Source organism: Sapajus apella, unplaced genomic scaffold (genome assembly GCF_009761245.1).
Source record: "Sapajus apella isolate SASKATOON/1434 unplaced genomic scaffold, GSC_monkey_1.0 scaffold90, whole genome shotgun sequence".
NCBI classification, from domain to species: domain Eukaryota; kingdom Metazoa; phylum Chordata; class Mammalia; order Primates; family Cebidae; genus Sapajus; species Sapajus apella.
In genome coordinates this window covers 2,858,964-2,883,230 of record NW_022437030.1, presented here as the reverse complement: position 1 = coordinate 2,883,230, position 24,267 = coordinate 2,858,964, and the positions used below count along the sequence as shown (strand labels likewise).

Genomic DNA, 24,267 nt, shown 5'->3' with positions numbered 1-24,267 from the left:
GGCGTACTCAGAAGGCCTGTGTGCTCTGAGGTGGCTGCAGGGCTGATGATGATGATGAGCTCCACGGGACCAGAAGGTTTTCACACATGATACCTGAGGCTTCATGCCACCTTCGCTGCATGCCCGGTGTTGATGAGGGCATGGTCCCCTCCTGCCCCAGCATGGAATACAGAGCCCCTGTGAGACCTGCCTTGCACCTTGGGCACTGCTAAGGAAGGCTCCCAGGCTGGCCTTCTTGCCTGCCTACCCAGACTCAAACAGCAGGACTTTCAGGCACTGAACTCCGGATTGCATATTCACTGAGCACCTACTTTGTGCCAGGCTGTATGCTGAGTGCTGAGTGCTGGGCATACAATGGTGAGCCGGACAGGCCTGGACTCTCCCCTGTGGAGCTTTCAGCCCATGGAGGAGAGGGAGAGCTACACAAACCACCCCAGAAATAGCTACGTTTATCTTCTTGGTGTGGAGGTGTCCGGAAGGAAGCGCGTGGGGTGTGAGAGAGAAGCAAAGGCTTCTTTGAAGAATGGACACTGGAAACGAGGGCGGAACAATGAGTAGAAATTATGGGGATAGCCACCCAGAGGGAGGGTTTGAAGACCGCAAGGCGGGAGGGTGCTGGCATGTTGGGGGACGGGTGGTAGGCAGCATCGGGGAGCTCAGTGAGCCAGCAGAGCGTATGGATGGGTGGGACCAGGTGGGGCATTTGTTCTATCCTGGGAGCAGTGCGAGTGGTGGGGTCTTGGCATCCTCAGACTTGCCCTTTGCAGAGTTCCTGCCAATGCCCTGTTGAGGAGGGACGTGGGCAGGTGGGGCACTGAGAGGATGGTGGTGAAGGCAATGGCGACCAGTAACAGAGGGTGTGTGCGAGAGCCGTCTTAGCCACGTTGACAAGGTATGGAAATTGATTAAATATCGGGGAAACCCAGGAGGATCCCTGAGTTCCTGGCTTGGTCATTGAGGTGAACAGAGGGATCTTTCCTGAAATGTGTAGGGATAGAGAAGGAACAGGGTTGCAGGTGGAGAATTCTTTCCTCTTTTCTGACTGCACTGGGCCAGGGCAGGGCCTGGGGACGAAGCTGGTAGGGACAGTGGGGTGCCAGTCCAAGGAGCTAGAGTCTGGCTGCTGCTCAGCCCCTCAAGACCCCATGCTGCATGTGGGCAGGAACCTCCATGGCTCTTTCCCTAGCCGAGCCCACCTAGTCCATGCCTGGCACACAGTAGGTGCCCAATTAATGCCTGTTGAGGAGACCCGCTCTAGGAGGCTGCAGAGCAGTTAAAACATGCTGGGATGGGGGTGCTGCTTGATGATTCTGCCCTGGGCTGCCTCCTCTTCCAGCTTCAGGTGCTGAGTTTTGGTGGCTGCTGCCTTCCAGAGGGAGGCCCTGAGCTTGAGCTCTAGCTGTTGTGCCTGGCTGGGCTGCGGATGCCCGCTTGCTGTGGCCCCAGATGGAGGAAGCCTGTCCGGTGTCCCTGATTCCCTTGTAAATCCTCCTGGCTGGCCTGACTGGGCCTCCGAGGCTGGGGGAGGCCATCAGCCTGTGCTGACGGTTCGTGTGCCGCTGCCTTTCTGGGCTGCAGATTCCACCCGCTGTCCAGCTGCATGCAGATCTGCTTTGCCTGGTGTGTGCAGAGCTTGGTGCCAGCCTTCACGCACCCCAGCTGGCTGCGTGTCAGGGACCCCTCGTTTATGTCCACCAACTTTGGCAGCTTCTTCTTGCAGCTGGGCTGGGGTGGAAGTGGGGTGCTGCTTAGCCTGGTGGGAGGGGCCCAGGGCTCAGCTGAGGGGAGGTCTTGTAGGAAGATGTGGGCTCCGTCCCCTACCTGAATTGGACAGCCGCTGTTGGGTCCGGGCAGCTCTCCTAGATTTGCTGCTTGGGATGAAGGAGACTTACGTCCTGGGGCCACTCACAACCTGACCAGAACCTTGAGGGGCGCAGCTTCTCTTTTCCTCATCTTCGCCCCAAAGCAGGCTTTCCGCAGAGGCATGAGCGGGTCTGGGCGGGCCGTGGGAAAGTTTCCTCATTGTGAAATGGGAACATCAGACACCCACCAAAGACCCATTTCCCCACCACCCAACATTTAATTCACAGCATGCATCCTCAAGATGGTTGTAAATGTCCCTTTAATTTTCCCCAGGGCAATTTCAGTATAAAAATATCCCGGATATATCTGGCTGTGTTGTTATAGTCTTAAAACCTGAGAATTCAATAGATGAATCTCAGACAACACAGTTAGTTGAATTTTGAGAAGAAAATTCCTCATTACCCAAACACCCTATTTTCCTGATGATATTTTTTTCTGTTGGTCTTTGTCTGCACGCATGCGAGTTTACAGGATTACAACCAGAGGGTGTCTAATACATTCTGCTTTTTTTGCTCATGAAGTTCATGGTCTCACCTGTCTCAGTGGTCTGTGGTCCTTGTAGCTGCTCTTTTTAATTTAATTTAATTTTATTTTTTGAGACAGGCTCTAGCTCTGCTGCCCAGGCTGGAGTGCAGTGGCACAATCACAGCTCACTGTAGCTTTAACCTCTCAGGTTCAGGCGATCCTCCTGCCTCAGCCTCCCAAGAAGCTGGGACTGCAGGTGCACGCCACTAAGCCTGGCTAATTTTTAAATTTTTTGTAGAGGTGGGAGTTTGCCATGTTGCCCAGACTGGTTTCTAACTCCTAGGCCTCAGCCTCCCAAATTGCTGAGATTACAGGCACAAACCACTACGCCTGACTAATTTTCAAATTTTTTGTGGAGACAGAGTCTCACAGTGTTGGCCAGGCTGGCTTGCCACTGCTCTTAATGCCCGCTTGAGGAGCTGGTTCGAGGTGTGGATCAAGTGCTCAGCGTCGTGCCTGGCTTACTGGAATTACACAGGGGGCCTCTCTTCCTCCGGTTCCTTTTTGGACAGTGGCCCCTAAGGGAACTATTCTCAGTGCAGCTTGTGGCAGAGAGGAAAGCGCTTCTTTAATTTGGAGTCAGGAGAACTGAGTTCTAGCGCTGGGTTACCACTCAGTGGCTCTGAGTGAACTTGGTCCTTTGTCTTCTGGGTGTCAGTTTCTCTGTCTAGAGATGAGGGTTGTTCTCCTCCACCACCCACATCCTAAAATTTGCGGTTCCAAAGAAGGAATACACTTATATTAAGTATAAGGATACATTTTCAGCATTAAGGTAGTATATTTGTATTGAGTTATTTGTAGCTGTTACTTTGGTAGTGGTTTTACACTTCCGGGGTGTACTTTCTGGTCAGTGTCTGTCTCCTGAATGAGGCCGTGGGCTCCTCAAGGGCTGCCTTGGCCTCGGTCACTGCTGAGTGCCCCACCGATGGCACATGGGATTGCTGAGTATTTGTTGAGTGAATGGTCAGACTGTAAAGTTGGAAGCAGGCGCCAGCAGCCCTCTGCCACCTGTTCACAACATTGTAATTGGAGAAATATAGGGAGATGGCCACGGTGGGTCCCCACTGCTCTCGGCACTGCAGCTCTGCAGCCTCGAGAAGGTCCCTCCTCTTTATCGGCACAAGCGGAAAAGCGACTGGGGACCCCCTCAGCCCTGAGGCTCCCTTGTGTGACATGGGTGGCCGGTAGGGTGGGGATCCTGGGCTGGTTATGGTAGGGGTATCTCCTAGATGCCCACTCCTTTGAAGTCCTGACACCCACTCAGAGCCACCAGTACACAGCACAGATTTAAGAATTGCCGTCATGACGAAATAACTGCGGTTTATCAAGTCCTTTCAACATGCAGCATCTTGTCTCATCATCGCAGTGGCCTTGAGAGGTGGATATTGTGACCATCGTTTCCATTTTACAGATGAAGAAACTGAGGCTCGGAGAGGGTAGGGAATTTTCCTGAGGCCACACAGTCAGGGAGCAGCAGGGACAGTGTTTGAACCTGGGCAGTACGCATGACTGACCCCTGCTGCGTCCTCCGGCTCAGCACCCCCACCAACCTGTTCTCTCGTCCCGTCTCTCAGGCCCTCCTGTCGTACTTGGGGTGACATCCCATCTGTCAGAGGTTCTGTTCAGGCCAGATGCAAGGCCCCTCCTGGGATCCCAGACCAGGACAGAGGGATATGAAGGGAATTCTCAGGCTGTGTCCATGCTCCAGACCCTGGCATTGCAAGTGTGGACCGGGAGGGTCTGGCAGCCCTTGCCTCTCCCCCAGGGCTGGGCCTTCTGTGCCCACTCTCCTTTCCTGAGCAGGAGGGGTGGGATGTGCTAGGCCAGCCTGGCGCTCACAGCAAGCTCCAGCATCATTGTCTGCTTGTCTGCTCCCTGGCACTTTCTTTCGTGAGGTCCAGGGAGAGGGTTGGACGAATGGGGGAAAATGGGGTTGAGAGAAAAAGGGGCAGGAGTAGGAAGGCTGAATACAGGAGCTGGCAGGGAGGCAGGACAGACCGTCCAGGAGGGCAGAGAGGGAACTGGCCAAGAGCTAGCAAAGACATAGGAGGGGTGACAGCTGGCTCCCAAAGGGGAAGGGGAGGAGGAGCAGGAGACAGGGGGCCAATTAGAGGACAGAAATGGAGGGAATGGAGGAGGGTTGAGGGGAGGCAGAGAACAAAAGGAGAGAAAGGTAGAGATGAGGGCTGTGAGGGGTGGGAGCTTGTTAGGTACAGAAAGAATTCTGATGCTTGAAAACCATAATGTTGGGCTTGGTGGTGCATGCCTGTAGTCCCAGCTACTTGCGAGGCTGAGGTGGGAGGATCAGTTGGGCCTGGCAAGGGGAGGCTGCAGTGAACTGTGATTGTGCTACTGCACTCCAGCTTGAGTAACAGAGCAAGTCCCTGTCTTAAAAAGAAAAGGAAAAGGAAAATCATAATATGCAAAGGCCAGGAAGCCAGAATTCAGAGCCCTGTACCCTCCAGGAACCCATGGGCCAGCACCTGGGGGAGCAGCTGAGACTGTGGGAGTGGGCACGCCCGTGGGTCACCTTCACTAGCAGGCGAGGCCCGGGGGCCATCCCTTTGAAGTCCCTGACGTTGTGGTGAAACGACCCAGCCTGAGGTCTCATTAGCCTCTACTTTGCGGCATACACCCTGTCATTTAATCTCCCAGTCCAAACTTCTAGCACTAAAGTTTGTGCATCTGCCCCATTTGCTTTATAAAGCCCGTCACCGACATGAACTTGACAGTACATGTAAGTGTTTCTCCTCTCTCTGCACTCCCAAAAAGCTCTGAGTTACCAAAGCTCTGCTGTTGATGGGGAAGAAGGCTGCCAGAAGAGAACCCATGTTTCATTTTGATATTTAGACATGGGAGCTGTGTAGTCTGGATGCTGGTGGATTTTATTTGCCCCAAAGTAGAGCAGCTGCAGCCATGCCTGGGGATAAAAGAGGCCTTGGTGTTCGGCTGGTTTTCCCCAAATCCACCTTTCACTTCTTACTTCCTTTCCTGAATGCCCCTTTCCTGAATGCCCCTTTCCTGAAAGCTGTTGAGGTTTGTACTGTCTGCTGCATAGTGCTTTCTGCTTTGTTCACCTGAAGTGGGAACCCCTGACCTCGAGTTTGGGCAAGGCTGTTGGTCTCCTAGCTGGAGGGGTTGCTGCCCCAACTCTAAGATGTGCAGAGCTGAGGGGCCCTGTTTGGACACCGACATTTCTTAGAAAATCTGCTCCTGGCTGGGCGTGGTGGCTCACACCTACGATTGCAGCACTTTGGGAGGCTAAGATGGTGTCACAGGATCCTTGGGGTGTTGCTTTACCAGCTGGAAACCTCTGTGGCCAGCAGCGCCTTCTGCCTGAGTATGTTGCTCATGTCTGCTAGGCTCGTTCTGCCCCCTTGGCCTGGCATGTTGTGCTCAGCTCATGCTGCTAGCCTGGATCCCATACCTGCCAAGGGTGATCAGGTGCGGAGCAGTGGTGAGGCGAGTGAGCATGGGGTCCGGCCACTGCATACAGCCAGGCCTGCTGGCTGCCATGGTGGGGCGGGCAGCTCCATGTGCTGGCACAGGTGCCAGCTCAATGTGAGGCTGCAAATGGACCAGGTGTACTGCAAGCGGCTTCCACTGTGGTTACTGGGGAATGTGGTGGCATCCAGAAGCTTGGAGATGCCAGGAACCACAGAGCCCCAAGGAGGGTGTTACAACCCTGACTTGGGGAGCTCCAAGGTCTGGGCTCGCCAAAGGGCTGCACCTTTTCTGTGCTTCTCGTTGCCTGCAACATGGTGAATGGGGAGTGTTTTTCAGTCCTGTTTGTGTTACAGCTCTGTCTTGCCATTCAGTATGTCCCAAGTTCTTGTCCCGTGTCCAGGAAGAATGAGATATGCAGACAACTGGAAGGTGAGTAAGGTAGAGAGGAGCTTCATTGAGTGAGAGAAGAGCTCTCAGGAGACCTGAAGTGGGCAGCTCCTTTCCACAGGCAGGTCGCCCGACAAGTGCCCAGCTCTCAGTGGAGAGGAGACTGCAGTGGGTAGCTCCTTGCCTCAGGCACGTTGTCCCCATGAGTGTCCAGCTCTTGCCTGAGAGGAGACCCACTGTGGGTAGCTCCTTTCTGCAGGCAGATCGTCCCGAAGAGTCAGGAGACCTGAAGTGGGTAACTCCTTCCTGTAGCTGGTAGTTCCAACATCTCTGTGAGTCTGGCTGAGTCCAGAGTGTTTAATGGGCTTCAGAAGGGAGGAAATGTGTACTGATTGACCTGTGGGTGGTCACGGGCAGGCCCAGAAACAGCACCGTAAGTTCTCACTCTCGGCTGGGACTCCACCCGAAACTGACAGCCCAGGCCGCAGGCTTCAGGCCATTTCTGGGTGGAAGGTGGTGCTTCACTGGGGACCTGCCCCTTTCCGCTCATGAGCCTGTCTGCCTCCTGCCACCATCAATCATGTCATCCACAGCGCTCAGACTGTTTGTGCCAAGGGGCACCTGCAGGCTCACACGGAGTCACCCTCAGCCCCGTCTCAGCGTCCCTCTCTTGCTTGTCTGCACCCAAAGTCGGAGGGGGCTGAGGTGGCAGGGGACTGACATGTCAGCAGTGCCGTGAGTGTGCACACGCCTGGCTGGGTCACAGCACTGTCTGGGCTTGGCCTCAACTTTGCTCCAAAATGGGAGAGGGTCCTGGGGGTGGGGAGAAGCCAGGCAGTGGGAACAGGCACTTCCAAGCCTGTAGGGATAGGTCAGAGGAGTTTCCAGGCCCCTGAGAGCTGGGTGGCTGCAGCTGTGCTGGGGAGAGTGGGGCTCCCACCCTGCCAACTTGGAAGGGGGTGGGGATCTCATCTGTTCCCAGCTCCCACCAGCTCCATGGAGTGTGCAGCCCTGGCCGTGCCTCTCCTACTGCAGCTGGCGTTTTTGCAGCGGTCGCTCCAGACTGGCTGTTGCTGCCGTTAATGGGAGGATTTCTTGAGCCCAGGGCTTCAAGACCAACCTGGGCAACATATGTGTTTACAGAACAAAAACAATTATTCAGGCATGGTGGCATGCACCTGTAGCTCCAGCTACTTAAGAGGCTGAGATGGGAGGATCACGTGAGCCTGGGAGTGTGTCTGTGAGTCGCTGTGGGCTCCTGACCTGTGTACCGCCGGGGAGACTGAGGCTCAGAGACCCTGATGGGCTCAGGGCAGTGAGGGCTGGTGTTGGGAGCCAGTACTCCAAGGTGTCTCTGAACACCTGTATGGAGTGAAAATTGATTCCTGTATCTCATGTCAGATCTTCTTCATTCTTTTATTCATTCACTTATTTATTAAATAATGGAGATCGGTTTCCCCAAACTGTGCTGCGGATCCCCAGGACACCACAGCTAACCCTCAGGGCCTCTGTGAGATCTTTGAAAATTTCAAGCAAAACACAGCCATACACAACATCTGTCAGACATCCTATAAAATACAAGCTGGAGGTTGCTCCCAGTTCAGGGGTGAGGAGAGGGAGGAAAGACTCCCATCAGGTGCCTGGCACAGGGAGAAGGGCATGAGAGGCCAGGGTCTCACACATGGTAGATGGCAGTCAATATGGCACCCTGTGTAAATTTTCTTATTCGATTCCAGCTCCCTGACATCTTGCCCAATCACTTGTTTACTGGTTTCCTGTTGCTTCCCCTACTGGACTGTCAACTCCATGAGGGCAGGGACTTTGTGATACTCTCTGCTGTTTTGCTGTCACCCAAAATTGTGCCTGATACAGAGCTTGGAGCCCCCACTTTCCTGGTTCATGGCACCTTAGTGTCAGCTACTTTTTTATGGTGCTCCTCAAGCAAAGCACAACAAAACAGAGACCTCACAGCTGTCTAAACAACTTAAGTATTTGTGTCCTAACAACAGAGTAGCTTTTAAAAAACGAAAACACATACATTCAAATAAAATGTAATATTTTATTTTATTTTTATTGAGATGGAGTCTGGCTCTGTCACCCAGGCTGGAGTGCAGTGGCGCAATCTCGGCTCACCGCAACCTCTGCCTCCCAAGCTCAAGTGATTCTTCTGCCTCAGCCTCCTGAGTAGCTGGGATTACAGGCACCCAGTACCACGCCCAGCTAATTTTTGTCTTTTTAGTAGAGACGGTGTTTCACCATGTTGGCTACCCTGAACTCCTGACCTCAAATGATCCATCCACTTTAGCCTTCCAAAGTGCTGGGATTACAGGCATGAACCACTGTGCCAGGCCAGAAAATGTCATATTTTAATTTCATTCTTACCATAATTACTAATGGAATGTATGAAATTCAGATTCTTATTCAGCAGGTCCAGGTGGACCTGAAATTCTGCATTTCTAATCATTCTCTCTCTCTCTTTTTTTTTTTTTTTTTTTTGAGACAGGGTCTTGCTCTGTTGCCTAGGCTGGGGTGCAGTGGTATGATCATGGCTCACTGCAGCCTTGACCTCCTGGGCTCAAGCCATCCTCCTGCCTCAGTCCCAGCCCCAAGTTGCTGGAGAAGACTTCCTGGAGAAAGGGGCACTGCGGGGTGTGTGCCTGCCTGTGCGAGTGTGTGCACACAGGTGTGTGTGTGCGTAGATGCAGTACACCTCTGCACAGTGTTGTGTGTGGAGCACTCATGGACGTGTTCAGAACACACACACGTGCTCGTGCGTATGGCTTGCATGTGCACACAGCCTCGTGTGTAGGTGCACACATACGCTTTTACATTTGTGTACAGGTGTGTATATAGGTAGGGTCTTATGAGCAAAGCCTTGGTGCTAGTAACATCAACTTTGGAACCTGCGTGCTGGCCTGCATCGATCCTAGGCTGGAGCGGAGGAGCTGCTGTTCGGTAGAGCTCATTTTGTAGCTTGGCTCCATGTGCGTGTGAGCACTTGGGTGTGTTTTAATTAACTAGAACATTTGCCTGGAAATGAGCAGCAGCAGCAGCAGCAGCAGCCGGCACACAGGCAGCTGGAGGGAGGCGGGGCGGTGCAGCGTGGTGGTGGAGCCTGCGGCAGCCCAGCATCTGAGTTTTAACGTGCCCAATTCTGGCCGAGGGCACCTCCGAGGAAGGGGTGGGGTAGGTCACTCCTGGTACTGGTTATCACCCCAGCAGGGAAGGGATTCTGGGAGTGGCTGAGTGCTGCAGTTCCCAAACCTCCTAGTTAAAGATGGCCAGGTTAATGGTCCCAGCACCTGGGTGGCTGCGTATCACGCCTGTATGATCCAGGGTGGGCTTGAGACCCGTGAGGCATGCAGGACTGACCAGCTGTGGAGGTCACCAACTACAGAGCTTACACCTGGCATATAGTGGGCCCTCTGTACATACTGAGTCAACAGCTAGAGGAAGCTGAGGCTCAGAGAGGTTTAGTGATGTCTCCAGCGTCATACAGCATGTTAGTAGACCAGCTGGAAATGTTGACTTTGTTTCTAGTGTTATCTTCCCAACTCTGGTCATATTGTATGAAGAAACAGTATCATCTCAGAGCGGATGAATTCCACACACCACAAGCGCGTGCCTCACGCTCTGCCCTAGGCGGCTGTTCAGTTGCCTGCCTGCCATCCTGTGGGCGGTGGGAAGGATGGACTCCCCAGGACATCTTGGTGTGCCAGAGTTTTCTCCCACCAAGGGCGAGATGAGAGGAAGTGGGGGTGGTCATGAGTGGAGGGGAAGAGCTGGGACCCAGTCCCTTTCTAAGACAAACTGGCCACTGGAGCTCCCAGGTGGAAGTCACTAAAGAAAATCTCACTCAGAGTGTGTAGCCTCCTGGTGCCCTCTTCCTTGGCTTTCCATCTGTTCCAAGGGCTCAGAGCATCTCCGTGGCTGCAGCCCTCCTCCGCCCCTCTGTGCAGCTCTGTGTGGCGCCTCTCGGGCTTTGGTCTGTGCCTTCGCTTTGTCCCACCTTGAGGACCCCTGCCTGATTGTTTTCCCTGAAATACAGCTTTGTTCACATCTCTGTTCCATTTGGCGATGCAGGGGGTGGACTCTGGGGCCACATGGCCTGGAGTCACATGTGGGCTCTGGCCCTGACTGGTTTTGTGTTTCCGGCAGAGCGACATCATCTATCAGAGCCACGCCGTCCTCCCTTGGAAAGTGGGATGATGCCCTGTGTACACATTGGCTGCAGCACACGTATGCACGTGGCCAGGGTCACCGACTGGGCTGCTCCTTGGCCGAGAACATGCTACGTGCTCTGCATGCATGCGCCACAGATCCCTTAGGTACTCCGCGATGCTTGCTTTAGGAGAGGTTACTGGAACATCAGCTGTTGAACTGGACGGTAACATTCTGTTTGCATCTCACAGTCATTCCTATCCTAGGTCCTGTGCACGTATTTCTTTTTACTCAGCACACAGCTAAATTCATATAGGTTAAAAGTACCCATGCTAGAACTCCTGTGATATCTACATCTACCCATTTTCCATGTGTCTATCTTTCACTCGGAATAATTGCCGCTCTCAGAGTGCCAGCTACCTTTGCTTGCCTTTGCCCTGGCCAGTTTCTCTACCTGCTGCGTGGCCTTTTATGTTTTTTCTATAAATTAAGACCCAGCACCAGGCCTTCATGCCCCAGGGTGTCCCTGATCATCCTGCCATAGCTGAACTCTCTAGGCTTGATAGGGACCCTTTTAAGGTCCCACCATGGACTGCCTTCCCTTCTGCACTTTTCTCACCTCCTCCAGAGCTCCTGCTCCTGAAGGCAGGGTCCTGGGTTTCTTCCTGTGGGGCATGTGGAGCGCCTGATGCTTGGTGAATCCTCATCAGGGTAGACTGAATGGATGGCCAGATGGGGGTTTGTAGCCCCCCCATGGGAAGAAGGGTTTGTGTGCATTTGCAAGGGTGTGCACATGCATACCTATGTGTTTGCACACCTGTGCATAAGCATGTGCATGTGTTCACACACGTGTGCCCATGTGTTTGTGCACACACGTGTGTTTGTCCCATCAGCCTGATGCTAATTGGGTTTCTGAGGAAAGATGCCTGCTTTGATTTTTAATTAGAAATCAGGGCAGTGTGGGAGCAGGCAGCTGCAGCTGGAGGTCTTCCTCAACACTGGAGTTCTTAACAAGCACCCGCAGTCCAGGCTGGCCTCCGTTAGTGCTGGACATCATCACTTGTGCTGGTGGGAGTGTCTTAATGCCTATGAAATGATCATGTAATTACCTGGTAATGGAGCGCCAGGATTTTGCCTATGCAACTGTCTTTCCCAGTGAGTGAAGAAATTGCCAATCAAGAGAAGCTGGAGATGACCAGGGGAGTGGTGGGGCTCCAATGTCATTTTGATGGGATGGGGTCGCCACCCGTCTCAAAGGCATTGGGAGTCCTGTTGGAAGCCTCAGCCTCTGTCACATGGGATCTATCTGCAGCCTGTTTCTCTTGGCTTGGGGCTGTGTTTAGCATATTTGTTGTGGGTAAAATGATCTGTGCAGACTGCGTCAGGTGGGGAGTAATTACCAGGGTACCAGGGCGGGGCGGTGAGCCTCACCTGCTTGCGGGAGCCCGCCTCAGGCTCCTGGGTTCCAGCAAGGCCCTGGACAGGTGTGGGAATACCACCCAGGGTCTGTGTAGCTCCCAGGCGGGCACCTCCTGATGGGGGCTGGCCCATAGATCACACATCGTGGTGGGGCAGGCTGTGGACACTCTGGGGACATTTGAAGATGCTCCACTCTTTTTTCCGAGGCATTTATTTATTTATTTATTTATCTAGAGATGGAGTTTTACTCTGTCACTCAGAGTGGGGTGTAATGGTGTGATCTCAGCTCACTGGAACCTCTGTCGCCTGGGTGTTCAAGCGATTCTCCTGCCTCAGCCTTTCGAGTAGCTGGGATTACAGGTGCGCGTCCCCATTCCTGGCTAATTTTTGTATTTTTAGTAGAGATGGGGTTTCGCTGTGTTGGCCAGGCTGGTCATGGACTCCTGACCTCAGGAGTCCACCTCGGCCTCCCAAAGTGCTGGGATTACAGATGTGAGCTGCCACACCCCGCCTCAGGGAAGCAGGAGTAACAAGAGTACCTACCCTGCAGGGTGACCAGGAAGATGAAAGAGGCAGTACAGGTCTGGAATCCGCTATTCACAATTCTGAATTCCAGAAAGCCAGAAACCTGATTTTTTTATTTTCTGTAATTTATTTGGCAGCCAAATTGGACCTGAGCTGGTGTGAAGCTATTTATGGTCTTTATTTCATTCACATTGGTGAATACCTGTATGTTTTGCTGCAGAAATATCAGTGTGACTGCTTCTAGGCGTTCCCGAATGCATGGCAAGTGCACCATCCCACCTTTCTAGAATCTGAAAAGTCTGAATTCGGGATCATATCTGATGATTTGGGCTTGGGGTAGGGAGTTGTGGACAGGCAAATAAAGGATGTGGGCCGGGTGCGGTGGCTCATGCCTGCATCCTAGGATTTTGGGAGGCTGAGGCGGGCGGATTGCCTGAGCTCAGGAGTTCGAGACCAGCCTGGGCAACATGGAGAAACCCTGTCTCTACTAAAAATACAAAAATTAGCCGAGCGTGGTGGTGCATGCCTGTAACCTCAGCCACTCAGGAGGCTGAGGCATGAGAATCTGTTGAACCCAGGAGGTGGAGGTTACTAAGGAGCCGAGATTGCACCAGTGCTCTCCAGCCTGGGCGACAGAGTGAGACTCCATCGGAAAAAAATACTGTGGGGCACCTCTTCTGGAATAAGTGCTCAGCAGACATTAGGTGGAGCTGTCAGCTGACCCATCACACAGAGCAGCATTGCTGGGATTTCTTCCTTTTCCTTTCTTCCTCCCAGTCTTGGCCATGCAGGGCCAGGTGGAGTGGTGGTGGGAGGGCTTGTTTGCTTGTTAAGTCATCCCCGTCTGGCAGGTGTATACACGCATGCTCACCCGTGCCTTCCTCTTGGCCGGAGGTGGGACACCCTGTAGCGGGTGGACACTTGCCCAGGATCTCACGGGAGCATCAAGGCAGGGCTTGGTCCTGGGGTGGGCTGCAGGCTCCGGGGCCCATGGTTTGTCTCTGTTTCGGATGCAGCTGCTGCTAGGCCTTGAGCTCCCTGCAAGGACAAGATCAGAAGGGACCCCCGTCGCACCTCCTCCCTTACCCTCACTGCCTCTCCCAGGGGGCAGTCATCCCTGTGTTGGAGGGCACTGCCAGGTGCATGCTGACACCATTTCTTCTGTGCCCCCTGGGTGGCCAGGCACAGCTAATGAGGGAAACTGGGCCTTCCTAGTCCCGGGAATCCTGTTGGCGCTGAAATACCTGAAGGGGCTGTAGCATGTGGAACTGCACCTGCCTCAAAGGAAGGCAATTAGGAGGGCTGCAGGTGGACCTCCCTTCTTTTTTGTATTTACTTTTACTCCCCAGTAAGACATCTCCGAGAGGCTTGTCCCCTAGCGTTGCTGGCCTGACTCCCTAAGGGAAGTAGCCTCTGCTGTAGGCTGCAGGCACAATTCCGTTCCCAGCTTTTAAAAGAGCCCGCACGCTCAAAAAGCATGCTTTAAACATCTCGCCTCAAGCCGGCATTGTCAGCTAGCTGTACTTTATCTCCGCATTTGGGCTGTAAAACCCAGCAATTAAGAAGATCCTTGCTTCAGATTAATTGTAGTCTATGTTGGCTGAGAATGAGGCAGCCTGCTGTTTTGCTTGGGTTTCACAGCTTATAGGGTGGGGGGAGCTGCAGCATGTGGGGAAACTGAGGCACTGGCAGAGGAGGCCCCTTGATGCAGATGGCACAAGGGGCAAAAGTGGGCAGGACTAGAATGCAGCCCCAACTCTTCCTCTGCCCATTCCTTGGCACCAGGGTGGCTGCCTGCATCTAGCTGAGCCTGCCTGCTGGCAGAGTTGGGCAGATAGGGGCAGCCACTGGTGACCTGTGAAGTGGGCAAACCCTTCCCTCCCATCCTTTTAGGGCCACAGCCTCGAGGGGGTCTGAGGCCTTGGGACCAACCTGCTGAGCTGGGACACGTGTGGTATAGTCTGCTTTCTTTGCAAGAAGCCATATTTTTTTTCTGGCTTCCATCTGTGGGCATCTGCACTGATCTCTTGCAGAGGCAGGTTGTCTGAAGGTTGGTGGCTGGGAGAAGTCAACCAGTGGGTGACACCTACTGTGTGCTGGGTAACGTGCCAGGTGGCTGCTTTCCCTTTCCGATGTCACCAAATACAACTGCCGGGCCGCAGGGGCTCCCACCTGCACTCTGGGGCACTGAGGGGAGGGTCCAGCTCTGGCGTGAGCCTGCCTGACTTTGTCTTGCTGGCCTCTCCTCTTCTCCTGGTGGTGGGGCCACTGCCCTGATGCAGGGGAATGGACAGATGGTGCTTGGCCTTCCTGATTATCCTCAATAATCCCGCCTGTGGCAATGGCACGTGACAATTTACAAAGCATCTCCACAGCCGTCCTTCCCCTCTGACTCTCACCACAGGTCTGTGAAGTAAGCAGAGCCAAGGAGGGGAAACTGAGGCTGGAGGCTTGTGTAGGGCCATATGGCACTGGAGTAGGGAAGCAGGAGCCCGGGCCAGGGCTCAATTGACCAGCCCCGCTGGGCTCTGTGTGGGGTGACCTGGACGGTGAGGGGTGACATAGATGGTGAGGGGGTCTATGTCACTGGTGAGGGGGAGATACCACCAACTCTTTTTTTCTTGTGGTTCTCTTCTGAGTCCTGATGATAAGAGAAGTTTAGGGCTTTCCAAGGGGTCTCTAGGTCCAACTCCTGCCTGCTGGGCCCAGATCCCATAAGGATGGGGCTTGCACCCCACTTGAGCTGGCCGCGTCCTCTGGGCTGCCCCATCGGCTGCCTGCTGGGCTTGGCTCAAGAATAGCTGAGGAGTCTATGGCAGGGGACAGTCCTGCTGCATCTGAAAGAGAGGTGCCCCATATCCCGCTCCCTGGGGATGGTGGCCTGGGCCTTTAGGGGACGCCATGTAGGAGATGAAATGGATTTTTTTTAAAGACAGTTTCTGGCCGGGCGCGGTGGCTCAAGCCTGTAATCCCAGCACTTTGGGAGGCCGAGGCGGGTGGATCACGAGGTCAAGAGATCGATACCATCCTGGTCAGCACGGTGAAACCCCGTCTCTACTAAAAAAATACAAAAAATTAGCTGGGCATGGTGGCGCGTGCCTGTAATCCCAGCTACTCAGGAGGCTGAGGCAGGAGAATTGCCTGAACCCAGGAGGCAGAAGTTGCGGTGAGCCGAGATCGCGCCATTGCACTCCAGCCTGGGTAACAAGAGTGAAACTCCGTCCCAAAAAAAAAAAAAAAAAAAAAAAAAAAGACAGTTTCTTTGTTGTTGCCCAGGCTGGAGTGCAATGGCGTGATCTCAGCTCACCGCAACCTCTGCCTCCCAGGTTCAAGCGATTCTCCTGCCTCAGCCTCCCGAGTAGCTGGAACTACAGGCACGCGTCACCACGCCTGGCTAATTTTGTATTTTTAGTAGAGACAGAATTTCTACATGTTGGTCAGGCTGGTCTTGAACTCCCGACCTCAGGTGATCTGCCTACCTCAGCCTCCCAAAGTGCTGGTGTGAGCCACAGTTGTGAACCACTGTGCCTGGCCGAGATGTATTTAAGACCATTCTGCACTCCCCTCTCCCCACTCCCTGTGCTTACTAACGGTTGCCACTGGGGAAGGGGGACCAGACACTGAGCTGGAAACTTCCCTTCAGTCCTCAAGTAAGGAAGGAGACATGCATTGTCACCATCTTCACTTTATAGTTGATGGTTGCAGCTCAGAGAAGGGAGGTCATTTGCCCCAGGTCACACAGCAGGTAGATGACAGAGCCAAGATTCAAACACAAGCCCATGCACTTCACCTCCCTGCCCACCCCTCCTTCCTCCTGGGGGCCTGGTGCTTATTGGGGCTGGGGCTGGGAGAGCCTATAGGCTGTGGGTCTGTAGCATGAGTGGGTTAGTGGGAGCTATTTCCCCAAGTATAGATAGGGTCTTGCTATGCTGCCCAAGCTGGTCTTGAACTCCTGGGCTCAAGTGATCCTCCTGCCTCAGCCTCTCAAAGTGCTGGGATTACAGGCATGAGCCACTGTGTGCAGCCTCGGTTTCCTTGTCTGCGACATGGAGTTAACAATTGCTTTTACCCCAGGGTGTTGCTGTAAATATCAGTACAGGAGGTCTTCAGAAGATATGTTCTGACTCTGGGTCAGAAGTTTTCTGAAGGCTTCCCTCCATCTCAGTTGGTTCCTCTTTTTACCCTGTTTATTTTTATTTTTTGAGACGGAGTCTCACGCTGTTGCCCAGGCTGGAGTGCTGTGGTGTGATCCCGGCTCACTGCAACCTCCGCCTCCCGGGTTCAAGCAATTCTCCTGCCTCAGCCTCCTGAGTAGCCGGGACTACAGGCATGTGCCACCATGTCCGGCTAATTTTTTGTATTTTTAGTGGAGAGGAGGTTTTGCCGTGTTAGCCAGGATGGTCTTGAACTCCCTACCTCAGCCTCCCAAAGTCCTGGGATTACAGGTGTGAGCCATCACGCGTGGCTTCTTTTATCCAGTTTTAAAATTCTCCCCTTCCTCACTCTAGGATGAGGGTTGCGTAAGAAATTGAAAGTCGTCAAATGGCCAGCTCTTGTCTGGTTGCGCCCTGACCCACTGTCTGATGGTCTTCTCTCGGGCTCCATGCCACACCTTTCAGTTGCCAGAGTGGCAAACACTGATCCAGTTTGTTCTGGCCTAGGCATTTTACTGGCATCTCTGATGAAATCAGCACAACTGCCCCCTGAGATAGGGACTACTATTGTTTCTCATTTTTTTTGGATGAGGAAGGGGAGGCTCAGAGTTAGTAAGGGGTGGAGTTGGGATTTCAGCTAGACCTGACTGACTGTAGGCTTATTTCTTTGTGGGCTGAGCACCTAAGGCGGCCTGGGCCTAAAGGCAGAGCTGCAGGCTGGCCGGTTTAGAGGCCATGGGAAGGGAAGTTGAGGTCGTCGTTGGTGATGGCATGGCCTCCTTCCTCCGCACTGGGCCACGGGCTTGTGCTTCCCCCTGGCATCGTGCTCTCCCACCCTGCCCTTTTTTCTGTGGCCCCAGCCCCCCTCCCTGGCCATTTGCCCTAATAATTTAGCCCAGGTGGCAAGTTGCATAGAGAAGCTACCCCAGGGAAATGAGTCCTTACTACCAGCCTGGGCCTCAGGTGTGCACCCAGCGTTCCTCCCTGGGGGTCTGGTGAGCTGGGGCTCCCCGACCTCCAGCTGTTAGGCAGGAGCTGGAGGAGCTGGGTGTATTGTGTGCACATGTACTTGTGTGTGGTTACGTAACTCTGGGTGGTTAATTGTGCATGCACGCGTGTAACTGTGTATATATAACCATGCCTATGTAATGTGTTATATGTGATGTGTGTATAGAGCTGTGTGTCTGTGTAACTTTATGCATGTAGAATGGGCAACCGTGAATGTATGTAACTGTTCACATATAACTATGTGTATGTAGCTGGTGTAATACGTGATCATGTGTGTAGAACTGTGTGTGTTTGTAACTGTGTGTGACTGTGACTGGCGTATGTAGGTGGCCAGTTGTAGGTGTGTTTATGCCTCTGTTGAAGACAAGTAGGGAATGGGAAGGTATTAAAGGCGTGAGGCTTGAGAGAGTGGCCCCAGGAACGTATGGTAGGGGCTAGAGTTACCTCCTCTGCTGGTTAAAACACTCTTTATAGAACAGAGTTACACACATGTTTAGATAATTAGAACAAAAGCCAAAAGAACAATTCTGTTCAAAGGGACGAAGCTGGGAGGCGGGGGCCAGCGAGGATCTTGGGGGCCGCGTTCCGTCTCCCCAGCTCTCCCGGCCTTTGCTGCGTTTTGATCGCACTATTTAGAAAATCCCTTTGTTGTAGGATAAACTGACATTGGCCTGCGCGTTTCTGCTGTGAAGTTTGCTGTGTTCCGGGGCCCACTCGGGACAGCCAGGCCATTAGGAGCTGATTAAATGAGCTAATTTTAATTTGTTCAGTGGTTACAGATGCAGAGACCTTTCCATGCCCTTTTCTTGAGGCTCTATTTATTTATTAATTTTCTTTTTTTCTGAAAAGAAAAAGACCTTCAGGTCTCCCTTCTGCCTTCCCATCCCCCCTTAAAAATAAACATATGAAGACATTTTTAACTAGAACTTCAGCTGGGAAAGAGACGCCTGGACGGCGGCTCTGTGGGATTGGTCTCCAGAGGTGCTGATGGGGGGCTCCCCGAGTCTGCGAGGGGGGTGGGGGCGGCACTGCCACGGCTGGGCCACCCACTGTGGCTGAGAGCAAGGAGCAGAGGAGACCCAGTGCAGCCTGCCGGAGACCTCAGTCTCACTTCCAGGCCTTTGCTTGCGCTGGTCCTGCTGCTTGGAGCTAGTTTCTGCCCCTTGCTTCCATCAGTTGGCGAATTCTTCTTCATCCTGCTGATCTCCATGGAGAGCCTGCTTTTTCCAGGAGTTCCAGGAGGGCCCTGGCACCCTCACTGTGTCCCTGTTCTCCCCCCTAGGCCCCACACACTTCTCCTAGAAAACACAGAGGGTCAAATGTTGTCCTTCTTCCTAGACTGTGAACTGCTTAGGCCAAGAGCTGCCAGTGTGGTTCATCCTCCTACCCTCACCACCTAAGTGCCCGCTGGGCTATAGGCACGTCAGAGACATCCTGTGAATAACCAAATGCGTGAATGAAAGGATGTGTGGGTGACATCCTTATTCACTGAACGCCACTTCCCACCAAGCTCTTGATTGCGGGACCCTGGGGTCCTACAAATTCGGAAGTACCAACCTCTGTGGGCCTCAATGCAGCATTGAGGGTTGAATTTCCAAATATGGTGGGAGTGGGGACTTCAGGCCTGACCGGCCAGGCTGGTCCCCAGCCCCAGGCCCAGCTCTGCTGAGAACCTGACCAAGGCTCAGCGGAGGGAAGCCAAGGGAAGAAAATTGCATAGTTAGTTGGCTTTTTACAGCATTTACAGGCAAGCAGGCCTTGGGAGTACAAGGTACCCACAATGAGGGACATTCAGAGCACAAGGGAGCAGGGATCATGGGGCTGCAGCCGGGGACCACCCCGATCTCGTTCAGTCTGCCTGGCCCCTCCTTGCTAATTCATTTTGACACTACCTTTCGCCCTGGTTGGGGCACCTTTTAGTATGCAGCGGGGTTTTCCCTGGAGCTGTGCCCTGGTTGTGGCCCGGCCAGTTTCTGAGGCCTGGTTTTCATTTGCTAAGAGCTGTTTCCCGCAGACAGATCCCCACCCACCCCACCCAGGGGCCTCCCAGGGGCTCTCCCCCCACCCTGTCCTGGCAGACAGGGGCGGTGTCCGAGAGAGAACCTTTGCTCCCTCTCTGTGGTCTTCCCTTTAACCCCAGCCTCAGCACCAGGCCCTGGCGTGGTGCCGGCCCCAGGCCCTCCTCCATCTCTGTAGAATCCCAGAGCTGGCAGGGGGACCAGAACTCCCCAGTCGACCCCCAGGGCCTGGATCCTTCAACTGGGTCAACATCTGGCCGCGTGGCCTGAGCCCTGGGCCTCCTCTGTCCTCTCCCTCCCCATCTGTGCCTTTTCCCAGCCCCTTTTCTTCCCCAAGGCCCTTCCTCTCCTGCTAGCTGGGTCCTCCGCCAAGCGCCGCCGCCGGAGCAGCACACCCTCGGCCCATCCTTCTCTGCCGGCCCAGGCAGGCGGGTGGGGATGCATCCCGTGGCTGAGATCACCAGTGGGCCAGAGGGAAGCGCCTCTCCAGCCCTTGCCTGCTCTGCCTCTGGTTGCTGGGAACTCAGGCTTAGGTTTTGGCCCTCTGGGACGCCCTGGTGAGCAGGGGGAGAGGTAAGCGGAGGCATGGGACAGTGGTGAGGGGTGGCCAGGCTGGAGTGGGGAAGAATGAATAAAACAGGCTGGTGTCTGCACCGGAACGCCGAGTCCCCTTAGAGGCTCCCGGTGTGTTGGGGAGCAGAATGTTTGCTTAGAGTGGAATGAAATCCAGAAGGAAGGAAACGTTTTTTCAGGAATGAGAGAGGAAAAGTGGGCGGCCAGCTGCCAGCAGGCGGTGGTGGCCAGGGTGTCAGACCTGGGTCGGGCCTGCGGCATGGGAGTGGGGAGGGCCCTGGGACCCACCGTCAATCCTAGGTCTGGAGCCCCTCCCTTGTGTCTCTCCTGTCTTTCCTTCTGTGCCTTGCCTGTTGACCTTCTGTCCCTTCTGTCTCCTGTGGAGAGGGCCGGCTTGCATCTGTGATGGTTTTTGCACCCAAGTGCTTGCCTGCCTGTCTCCTGCCCTCTCCCGTGCCCTCTCAAAGCTTCACATCTGTCCCACTTCCTGCACCACTGGCCGGGAGGGAGGCCACCGGAGTATAGCTGCCGGGCCTGACTTTGCCACCTACAAAGCCATCCCATCCTGGGCACTGGTCTCCTCTCCAGTCACAGGGGTGGCATGCCAGAGGGACGTTTAGACCAGCCTTGGAACTACTGAATGCCAGACTGTGATTCCTGATGGATTCTGTAGGAACTCGAGGGGGCTGCGGAGCCTCCGTGGTGATTGGGTGTTTCTCGTGGCCAGCCACTTGTTCTCCTGGGGAAGAGGCTGGTGAGTTTCTTTCTGTTTATGTGGTAACCAGGCTACCGAGATGGCAAACTTAGGTTCTGCAATTACACAGCGTTTCAGAAGCAAATTGATAGGATAACGTGTTATTATTGGCTACTGGGTTAATAGCTATTTTGGCAAGAGTACCAATCCTGCGTGGTGTTGCTGGCGCGGGGTGTGAGAATGGCGCGATGGGGTGGAGAGGAATGGTGGGTGCGCAACTGCACAGAGCCGCAGACTCGGGAGGACTCCGGGGGCCTCCTCTGCCAGCTCCTGCTTGGAGAATGCTCAGTTCTGATTAGCTGTTGCCGAAACCAAAACCAGAGAGGTTGAGAGACCAGTGTCAGATCACACAGTGAGTTGATGCTGGGGTTGGATTTTGGATCCCTGTGGGGTTTTGGATGACAGCTTGGCCTGTGATCTTAGAAGGCTGGGCACGTGTCTTCACGCTGAGCCCCATGTGGACATCTCAGAAAACGTGCCCGTTTGCATGCTCTGGCTTCAGGGTGCTCGCACCTGCTAGATCCCTGCCTGGGACTCTCTCTCCAGATCCTGCCTTGGTCTGCTGCCTTGCTTGCTTCTAGTGTCTGCTCAAGTGTTGCCTTGTCACCTGTCCAGAGTGGCACCCCACTCTCCACCCCTTTCCTGCCCTGCATTTCTTTATAGCAACACGTGACTCCCTACAGACTGATTTATTCCTTCTTCAGCAGGAAGATTTAGTCTCCTCTCCTTGCATTGTAAGCTCACTGAGGGCGAGGACTTTATTTCTTCCTTCCCTATCCCCAGAGCCTCAAACAGGGCTGGCAGAGTAGGTACTTACTCATATTTATGGAAGGAATGAAAGAATGTAAATTGCAATGTCATTTTTAAAAATGGCTGCCATATGGCAGGTGACTCACTGTCCTTCCTTTTGGAGGATGGTTGGTCAGGGGGTCCTGTTATTCCTGTCCCTGAGAGGAGGTCAGCAGGCCCTCCTTGGGGGCTCATCAGGTGATCATTTCTTCTTGCAGGCTAAGAGAATTCAGAAGGGAGTGGATTCCACTTCACTGGAAGGGAAGGAACCAAACCTCTTTGTAGAAGAGATTTAAGGACTGGGTCGGGGGTGGACCAGAGCCATTCAAGGGGACTGTCTTTCTTAATGACACAACATGGGCAGGAATGACATAAGGAGGTAGCAAACTGGGGATGCTTCGGGAAGCGTAACCTGGGAGTGGGGGTGGGGTTCACCAAGGGCGGGGGTTTCACAGAGAACCAGGGCTCTGCCCAGCGGTCTCCGCATTTGATGCCGCTGGTCTGTTCATTGAGCATGTGCCATGTGCCAGGCGCTGGGCCAGCGTGCTTAACCTCTGGCACCTCATCTCATTCTCTGCACAACTCGAGGAGGCAGAAAGGATTCTCTGGCTGTTTTTTCTCTTGATGAAGATTAGAGAGGTCCATTAACGTATCCTGGTTTACACCAGTGGTCAGTGGTGGAGTTGGGTTTTGAACTGAGGCTCCCTGGCTCCAGAGCCTTCCTTGACGTGATCCGGCTGCCCCTTGAATGCAGCCTCTGGGGGGCAGGGCTTTGCTGGGTGTGCTCGCTGCCCCAGTAATTGCAGCAGAGTCTGGCACAGAGGAGGCACTCCATAAATATTTCAACAGTGCAGTGGCTGGCCGATCAAGTGAATGGATGCGAGGAGGTTCTCAAGATGAACCGGAAATGCTCACTTTTTACTGTTGGTCCACTGGGCAGGGAGAGGAAAGTCCAGGCTGGGAAGGAGGTAACACCGTCTTGTGCTTGACTGGCCTGACTTTCTCCTGAAAAAATTACCAGGGGGCTGCTTGGCTGTGCATCCCTTGTGGAGGGGTGCACTTGTTCACGGGGCCTGGTTAGGAAGTTAGGAAGTTTCTGGTGAGTTTTGGGGGTCCTCCAGGTGGGGAAGACACAAATCCGTGACGTACATACATGCATACTCACATACCGTTATTCTCCAGTGTGGTGTGTGAAGAAAGGCATCCACTTGAGGGGTTTTCCCAGAAAAATATGGAGACCCCCCCACCCCAAATCCCACTGCTGAGTCGTATCTTTTTTTTTTTTTTTTTGAAATGAAGCTTCACTCTGTTGCTCTGGCTAGAATGCAGTGGTGCGATCTTGGCACTCTGCAACCTCCTCCTCCTCCCAGGTTCAGGCAATTCTCCCGCCTCAGCCTCTCGAATAGCTGGAATTACAGACATCCACCACCATGCCCGGCTAATTTTTGTGTTTTTAGTAGAGATAGGGTTTCACCATGTTGGCCAGGCTGGTCTCGAACGCCTAACCTCAGGTGATCCATCTGCCTCAGCCTCCCAAAGTTCTGGGATTACAGGCGTGAGTCACCATGCCCAGCTTGAGTCTGTATCTTTAAGAGCATGGAATCTCAGCTTATTAGCTTATTAAATCCATCCATTTGTTCAGCTCTGGTCTGAATATATAAGGCCAGCCCCCTCCCCCTGCCCCCCAGCTCCGTGTCTCCTTTATTTTAATGCCGTTTTCCCAGGATTCAGGCTGAGGTTGCGTAGCTGAGCTGTTCCTTCTGCCACCTTTCATGCACCATGATCCTCATACCCTTGCTCCTTCCCTGGCTCTAAGAGGCTGTTTCACGAAAAATCATAACAAATTCAGGCCCCACTGAAGACGGGACTAATTGCATTCTGCTATAATGCGAGGGGACCTCAGGGACCTTGGTGACGCTGGACAGGTTCTGCTGGGGGCAGCCCCTCTGTACCCAGGCAGTCAGGAGAGTGGTCAGGTCAGGCTTATTCACTCCCTGGCTTCCACTGGAGGCTCCGTCCCCAGCTCCTAGGCCCCACCTTACAGGGGCCTCTTGAGTGGCTCCTTGCTGCTTCTTTGTGATTAGGTCATTCATTCATTCCTTTTCTCATTTCTCATTCTGTATTCATTCATACCATAGTTTTCAAGTGCCTCCTTTAGACGAAGCCCTGGACTTAGATATTTCATCCGTTCATCCATCCATCCATTCATTTACTCATTTATTCATGCCATAGTTATCAAGAGTTTCCCATAGGCCAGGACCTGAAAGATGCCCTTTCATCCATCCATCCATTCATTCAGTCATCAAGGAGATAGTTATTGCCAGTCACCTTGTGGGGAATCCCGGGGACTCAGGAATCCACGGCTTAACAGAATTGTCTCCAGGCAGTTCTAAGCCGAGAGTACCTGCGAGGAAACCTTAATCACATTCTTGGATGAAGATGAAAAAGTATAAGGGAAGCGCTTGAGAGGTGTAGTGCTGGTGGAGAAGGAGGAAGGAAGGTGCAGCTCCCTCTTGGCCCTGCACCCCACCCTGAGGAGCAGCCTGACTGAAGCGTGCATTCACTGACTCATCCAGCAAATATTAAGGGCCTACTGTGTGCTGGGAGCTGGGGGGAGCTCGAGACCACCTGGGGACCATGGAGC

At 53.6% G+C, this 24,267-nt stretch overlaps 1 protein-coding gene across 5 annotated transcripts in view; it reads left to right on the top strand.

Annotated features, from left to right (window-relative positions):
* Positions 1 to 24,267, top strand: part of ZNF423 (zinc finger protein 423) — a 359,366-nt gene that overhangs the window by 167,906 nt on the left and 167,193 nt on the right. Inside the window, exon 1 of one of the 5 annotated variants that reach the window (XM_032255646.1) lies at positions 19,681 to 20,080. The exons of 3 other annotated variants lie outside the window; for them this stretch is intronic. The gene's annotated coding sequence lies outside the window, so the exon portion shown is untranslated. Of the gene's footprint in view, positions 1 to 19,680; positions 20,081 to 20,145; positions 21,187 to 24,267 lie in introns of those variants that run through there. One more of the 5 variants, XM_032255645.1, reaches the window with a different exon arrangement.